This window comes from Orcinus orca, chromosome 8 (assembly GCF_937001465.1).
Source record: "Orcinus orca chromosome 8, mOrcOrc1.1, whole genome shotgun sequence".
Lineage (NCBI taxonomy): Eukaryota > Metazoa > Chordata > Mammalia > Artiodactyla > Delphinidae > Orcinus > Orcinus orca.
In genome coordinates this window covers 78,549,131-78,557,193 of record NC_064566.1, presented here as the reverse complement: position 1 = coordinate 78,557,193, position 8,063 = coordinate 78,549,131, and the positions used below count along the sequence as shown (strand labels likewise).

At 38.2% G+C, this 8,063-nt stretch overlaps 1 pseudogene; it reads right to left on the bottom strand.

The window, feature by feature from the left end:
* Positions 1-314: 314 nt before the first annotated feature.
* LOC125965233 (upstream-binding factor 1-like protein 1) lies at positions 315-1,449 on the bottom strand (annotated as a pseudogene).
* Between the last annotated feature and the right edge of the window lie 6,614 nt (positions 1,450-8,063).

Here is an 8,063-nt window from a genome sequence, read left to right as displayed (position 1 = left end):
GCGGGCCTCTCACTGCTGGGGCCTCTCCCATCGCAGAGCACAGGCTCCGGACGCGCAGGCTCAGCGGCCATGGTTCACGGGCCCAGCCGCTCCGCGGCATGTGGGATCTTCCCAGACCGGGGCATGAACCCGTGTCCCCTGCATCGGCAGGCGGACTCTCAACCACTGCGCCACCAGGGAAGCCCAGATGCCATGGCCTTTTGCTGGGGAGTTCTTTGTTCAGGTTGTGAAAAAAGCTCAGCTGGAATTGGAGCCAGAGGATTCCCCTGAGGTAGATGAGCTGCAGCCACTGTCCTCAGACACAATCTTCATCTTCACCTACTGCTGTGGTCTGAGGAGTTGCTGCCTTTCTCCTCTTGTTCATCTTCCTTATTTTCCTCTGATCTCCCTGAGGCAGGAAAATATTCTCCAATCATATCTGATAATTCTGTCTCTGGAGCCTGAAGCCCCTGGCCCAGTCCAAGCCCTCCCTGCAGATTCCCTGACGATGGGGACTGCAGATCCATCCTCCTAATCTTGGGATTAGGGCCTCCCATCATGTTCATGTTCTTACGCTTCAAATAGGTTGTCTCTCTGTAATAAGCATGTTCTTCAGGAGACAGACTCTTGAGTCAGAGATCAAGGTCCACCTTGTACTGTTTCTGCAGTTCCTCAGCCTCCTTCTTATAATGCTCCTTCTGCTTCTGTGGGACACGCTGCCAGCATCTACTAATCTCTACCACGTGCTCCCTCAGGGCAACCCTTTCAGCTCCCTACTCAACCACAAATCCTGGTGGAACTTGTGATAGCCATTCATAGGTGGCTTCTTGGGCTCTTCATGAATAAACTGTTTTGGGGGGGGAGACCACTTTTTGCACATTTCCCTGAAACTTCTTTGGCACTTTGATTTGGCTTCCTTTGGGGACATCAGATTTCGTGGAGCTCTGGACCAGATCAGGGTGCTGTTCTCTGAACAGAGTCATTTTCTCCTTAAACTTCTGTTTCTCCTTCTAGAAATCTTGACTATATTTCAGCTTCAGCTGCTCTGGAAGCTTCTTGTATTCCTCAGACAGAACCTTGGTCAGCTCCTGGTTGCTCAGCTTAGGGTGTTTTTGGTGTACTGGAGTCGCATTTTTTGAAAAAGCAGAGGTAAGCTGTCAAGGGCTTCTTGGGTAAATCAGGACGCTTCTTGTGTTTTCTGCATTTGTAAGGATTGTCAACATTTTCCTTTGCTTCCAGGACTAATTCTTTCAAAGTGCAAAACTTTCTCAAGTTATAAGAAATTTCTAACCATTTGAGTTTGCATATTTCCCCAGGAAAATCTTTAAAAGCTACTTTTTCCCAGTCCATCAGTGACTGGGTTGTTTTGAACACGTGCCTGTCATTGGATGGAATGTTATTCACCATATATTCCAATAACTTCACAATATCTTCTTTGGACCTGTCATCCTGGCCTTTAGGCAACACCATTTCTTGTTCTTTGGGATACTTATATCATCCCAGCAGTTCAAACACCTCAGCAAATCTCCAGCTTCTTCACTGTCAAGATTCAGCTGGTGAATTATTTCTGGAAGTCCTGCAGTGTGTGTGATTTCTATGTTTCTGAAGAGAAAGAAAAAGAAAGGTTCTCTCCTATGTGATACACAAGAAAAGCACACCCTACCTGGGATATGTCCCTTCTATCATTTAATTTACCTTTAAAAATGTAAACGAAAACAGGCCCAAATTCTGAGTTGAGGTTCATGTTGAGTATTAAGAGCTCCTTTCATACAATTAAAAATCCTCAGGCCCCGTTCCAACATGCCTTCCAATCAACCTCACCACAGCTTGTTTTAACTACAAATGAACAAAACTAAAGACTGGCTACTCACTCAAGGGGCATAGGATAAGAGAAAACGAAATTTAAAAATTAAAATGCTTGAAAAGGAAAGGGCTTTAAAATAGCGATGAGATACCACAACACATGTATAAGAATGGTCAAATTCCCAAAACAAGGACATCACTGAATACTGAGAGGATGTGGAGAATCAGGAACTTTGATTCATGGCTGATGAGAATGCAAACTAGTACAGGCATTCTGAAAGACAATAAGGCAGTTTGTTACAAAACTAAATATCCTCTTACCATGTAATTCGGTAATCATGCTCCTTTGTATTTGCCCTAATCAGTTGAAAACCCGTATTCATTAAAAAAAAAAAAAAAAAAACCTGCACAGCGATGTTTATAGCAGCTTTGCTCATTATTGTCAAAACTTGAAAGCAACCAAGATGTCCCTAGGTAGGTGAATGGATAAAGAAATTCTGGTACATCCAGACAATGGAATAGTATTCAGTGCTAAAAAGAAATGAGCCATGAAGCCATCGAGACACATGACATGTACTTGAATGCATATCCCTAAGTGAAAGAAGCTAATCTGAAAAGCCTACGTGCTTCATGAGCCCTACTATAGGACATTCTGGAAAAAGTAAAAATATGATGACAGTAAAATAATCAGTGGTTGCAAAGGGTTGAGGCTGGGGGTACTAATGAATAGGTGATCACAAAAGGTTTTTAGGGCAGTGTAACTCTTCTGTATATTATAAAGGTGGACACATGATTCCACATGTTCACTATACATCAGTCAAAACCTACAGAATATACAACACCAAGAGTGAACACTAACGTAAAACCATGGACTTTGGGTGATAACGAAGTGCCGGTGTAGGTTCTTCAATTGGAATAAATACACCACTCTGGTACAGTGTATGATGATGCGGGATACTGTGTGTGTGTTTACTTGGAGGAGGCAGGAGGTATATGGGAACTCTCTGTACGTTCTACTCAATTTTACTGTGAATCTAATCTTCTCTAAAACAGTAACACTCCACAGGATTCCAGAGCATAGCTACCTTCTAAGAAGGGTCCTGATGGCCATGGACTGAATGTGCAACTGAGGAGCTAGAAATAGAAGTGAGACAAGCCTATGAGACCCTCCAGACTTGCATCCTGCTCTGAGCACTTCATGGATCAGTCATGAACACTTGAACCTTAAGTTAATGACTGATTTATAGACTAATGGACTCTGTCCATTAGAATAAATGCATTCTATTGAGCCATAATTTTTGTCTTTAAATGGAAAGGATTTAGTGAAAATTATGTAATATTTAGAGTATTTATTTTCTTAACTTTATCAGTCTTTAAGCCATAGTGAAAGCGTTACCTCCTTCAGAAAACTCCCCACAAAATACCTGGTACTTACTAGAATTTAAACAAGTGGAAGAACTGTAAGAGCGCACAATTTTCTCGTATCCATTTATCCAATTAGTTGGATAGAAAAGACAATCTTTTCTAACTTCATATCTGTGGTACATAATAAGATCTTGCCCCAAACACCTTGAACAATCTCTTAGGATATTCCTCTAGTGTAAAACTAAGCCTTCTCAGATATATGGTAACTAAGAAAAAAGGTGGAAAATTATATAAAATCACCTTTACAAATGAAAAGTGGAATATTTGAAATCTGAATCTGGAGAGGAAAAATTGTTTTCTTTCCAATTATTGTAAAAGATAAGATAATGTATTTAAAACAATGAAGGTTGAAATACAGTTCTGCTGTAGTTTTTGTGTGTGGCACTTTTACGAGCCAGGCATTTTTCCAAATAGCTTACATTTATTATTATCCCAGGACTTAGATGAGGAAACTAAAAACATTAAGAGAGTTTATTTACTTACCTAAATTATGAAAAAGGTAAAAAAAAAACTAAAAGTAAAGATTTTAAGAAGAGCTTTTCAGTTTTAAAAATAGATTCCATTCATCAGAAAAGCGGGAAACAATTTATCACAGATAGCTCAATCGTTTAATGAACGATTTCATTAAATTGTTCATTAGTTAGGGGATACTAACAATATTATTAGCCTGGTGAGTGGAACCTACAAGGAGTTGAGGTTCCCAAAGGCTTGTAACAGTGGGAAACTGAACCTGAAAGGGACAGACAGCTTCTAGATGAAATTCAGGGATTACTAATATGTTTGTATATCTTGAGAAGAGGTTTCAGTTCAGAGTTTCAGGTTGAGTGTGTGATAGGTTTAGAGAAAGCCACAGAAAATAAACTTGTAAACTGTGGAATGAAGATGTTATAAGAAACAGGAATTGTACTCACAATACAGCTCTTGGCTGAGCTACATCTTTTTTTAACAAAAGAGAATAACTGATATAATTAATCTAATGAACATATCGTGGAAGTACGATAGGGAGGTGAAAGGAAGAGAAGTGTAAAGATGTATGTAAGGGCCAAGGAGCTAAAGACCTAGATATCTCATTTCTGGTAACATCAGTAGACATTGTTTATATTAATGTATATTAAATACAATCATATACAATAAGACAGGTACTCTTGTTTTGGTAGAGATATAAAGATGACGAAAACATATCTCTCAACGGAAGCTCACAGATATGAACAAATAAGATATCAATAAAAACTGCCATTATGGAGAAATGTGCAGGTACTTTAGGAGCTGGCAGCAGAAGCACTTCTTTGCATTTTGTCTCCTGCACTGATACACAAAAATAGTCTTCTTACCACCCATTGATAGAGCAACTTGAGAAAAAAAAATGACATTACACACACAGTTTACCTACACTAAACAAAATTATTGTTCAATATTCTATTCTATTAAAAACTCATTCCTATCTATCACTAATAAAAATAATTCATTAGCAGTGTATTAGTCTCTTTTTAACTACAACCTTCAGTTTTGAGAATTCAAACAATTGAATTTTCTCTTCTCGTTGACATTGACACCCGTGAATTTAAGTGACCTTAATGTAAAGGGAATCCATTTCTTAGACTAGCAGATCAATATATTGCCAATCATATCAGATTGACTATCCTATCACAAGTGTTGTCCCATTTGGAAATATGAAAATTCCAAGTTAAAATAAAAACCAGTGCCATCTGATATACCGTGCTTTCAAATAAATGACAGAAATTAATCAAAATTCCCACTTCTATATCAGAGCGAGTGCAGAAGTTCCTCTGCTTTCTGGTATTCAGTGTGTCACCAGTGTTACATTTTCGCAGCCATCACCAGTTGCTGGATTGTCATGGGGCACTTTAAAGACCGAAGCTGCAAACTTTCCTGAAGAAGCATTACTCTTCACCTTCTACAACGCAGGTTCCCAACCAAGTTTTAGGTATCATGCCAAATGGAAAAACTACCTGTCTAGGATTTCCTCTCCAGAAACCCACATCTTACTTTTACACCATAGAAATCATAAATTAGCAGAAACATTTGTATTCCTTTATAAATTTCAAACATTTGTAGGGATTATAATTCTATGGCTCCAGAGTAAACTGAAAGTAATTACATAGTTTTTATTAACTAGGAATATTTCATACACCTGAGAAAGTCTTAAGTCTGCTGTTAAATTTAAAAAAAATTTTATTTTTAAGGGAAAGAAATATGAATTCCTTTACTCAGAAAATTTTACTCACAAGAAGATTGTAGAATGGGTCTCATCAATGCTGGTAGGAAAATCCATCCAATCAGGTCAGGGGTTCTATGTTCTCTTGGATGGGTCAGCAGCTGTAACTTTCAGAGTTTTCCATAGTCCAGCCAACTCCAAATGACTCTGAACAGAAGAAGCATTGCAGGTTAGTCCTTGAATGGAAAATAGAGGCTACAGCCCTGAATTCTACCTCTTTTCCTTTCTCACCTTGACTCTATGGAAATTGTCACTTGCAAAAACACTGCTCAAAAAATAATTGAGAATTATGGGTACTACTTATGCAACTATTTTATCTTGTGCTTTTTGGTTGGTGCTAAGGGGAAATAGACTTCTGCCTATCCCCTTCTGAAATACGGAATAGGTTTTAGGTTAAATTTATATTTCCATAATTTCATCCACGGAATTAAATTACATATATTATAAGTGGATTATAGTAACCATAGAGTAGGATCATTCATCTTTAAATTTCTATTATAGAATTAATATTTAAAAGGCATCCATTTTTTTGAGATATATCACAAAATATTATCAGTCAAATCAAATATCATGGGCAATAGTTAAACCTTTTCATATTTTCTTCCTTCATTATATACACACACACACACAACTCACTGTCATATATATATGCACTCATGTATGCCAATTAAATATTGTAGAGGAGAACTTTTAATTCAGTTTCATCCAGATGCTTCTGCTTTCCTTGGTGCTAATACTGAGAAAATGATATTTTTCAACACAAAGAAAAATCATTAGTTGGGTATAATATTCACTGATGGGGTAATTTTTGTGGTGTGTCTGTCCTATCCTTAGCAAATGATTTCTTTCTGTCATTACCTCCAATACTTGGGGGGAAATGTTGACTCTTCCTTTGTATGTTGGTCTGTTACAAATTAGGGACCCATTGTTAGTATTGCTAGTATTTAATTTTTAAGGACCAGCCTTAGTGCACTGGACACAGAAGACATTGGATGTCAGAACTGGTGCTTATCTTGAGACCTCTCCAGGTTCTGCTGTTTCTTTGCTGTTTGTTTCACTTTATGACACAGCAGTTCCCACAGGACAATACAAAGGACAGACATATAATTGTTCCTTCAGTTACCCAAATATTAGTGGGAGTCACTCTGCTTCTTTTTTTTTTTAACATCTTTATTGGGGTATAATTGCTTTACAATGGTGTGTTAGTTTCTGCTTTATAACAAAGTGAATCAGTTATACATATACATATGTTCCCATATGTCTTCCCTCTTGCGTCTCCCTCCCTCTCACCCTCCCTATCCCACCCCTCCAGGCTGTCACAAAGCACCAAGCCAATATCCCTGTGCCATGCGGCTGCTTCCCACTAGCTATCTACCTTACGTTTGTTAGTGTGTATATGTCCATGACTCTCTCTCGCCCTGTCACAGCTCACCCTTCCCCCTCCCCATATCCTCAAGTCCGTTCTCCAGTAGGTCTGCGTCTTTATTCCTGTCTTACCCCTAGGTTCTTCATGACATTTTTTTTCTTAAATTCCATATATATGTGTTAGCATATGGTATTTGTCTTTTTCTTTCTGACTTACTTCACTCTGTATGACAGACTCTAGGTCTATCCACCTCATTACAAATAGCTCAGTTTCGTTTCTTTTTATGGCTGAGTAATATTCCATTGTATATATGTGCCACATCTTCTTTATCCATTCAACCAATGATGGGCACTTAGGTTGTTTCTATCTTCGGGCTATTGTAAATAGAGCTGCAATGAACATTTTGGTACATGACTCTTTTTGAATTATGGTTTTCTCAGGGTATATGCCCAGTAGTGGGATTGCTGGGTCATATGGTAGTTCTATTTGTAGTTTTTTAAGGAACCTCCATACTGTTCTCCATAGTGGCTGAACCAATTCACATTCCCACCAGCAGTTCAAGAGGGTTCCCTTTTCTCCACACCCTCTCCAGCATTTATTGTTTCTAGATTTTTTGATGATGGCTATTCTGACTGGTGTGAGATGATATCTCATTGTAGTTTTGATTTGCATTTCTCTAATGATTAATGATGTTGAGCATTCTTTCATGTGTTTGTTGGCAGTCTGTATATCTTCTTTGGAGAAACGTCTATTTAGGTCTTCTGCCCATTTTTGGATTGGGTTGTTTGTTTTTTTGTTATTGAGCTGCATGAGCTGCTTGTAAATTTTGGAGATTAATCTTTTGTCAGTTGCTTCATTTGCAAATATTTTCTCCCATTCTGATGGTTGTCTTTTGGTCTTGTTTATGGTTTCCTTTGCTGTGCAAAAGCTTTGAAGTTTCATTAGGTCCCATTTGTTTATTTTTGTTTTTATTTCCATTACTCTAGGAGGTGGGTCAGAAAGGATCTTGCTGTGATTTATGTCATAGAGTGTTCTGCCTATGTTTTCCTCTAAGAGTTTGATAGTTTCTGGCCTTATATTTAGGTCTTTAATCCATTTTGAGCTTATTTTTGTGTATGGTGTTAGGGAGTGATCTAATCTCATACTTTTACATGTACCTGTCCAGTTTTCCCAGCACCACTTATTGAAGAGGCTGTCCTTTCTCCACTGTACATTCCTGCCATCTTTATCAAAGATAAGGTGTCCATATGTGTG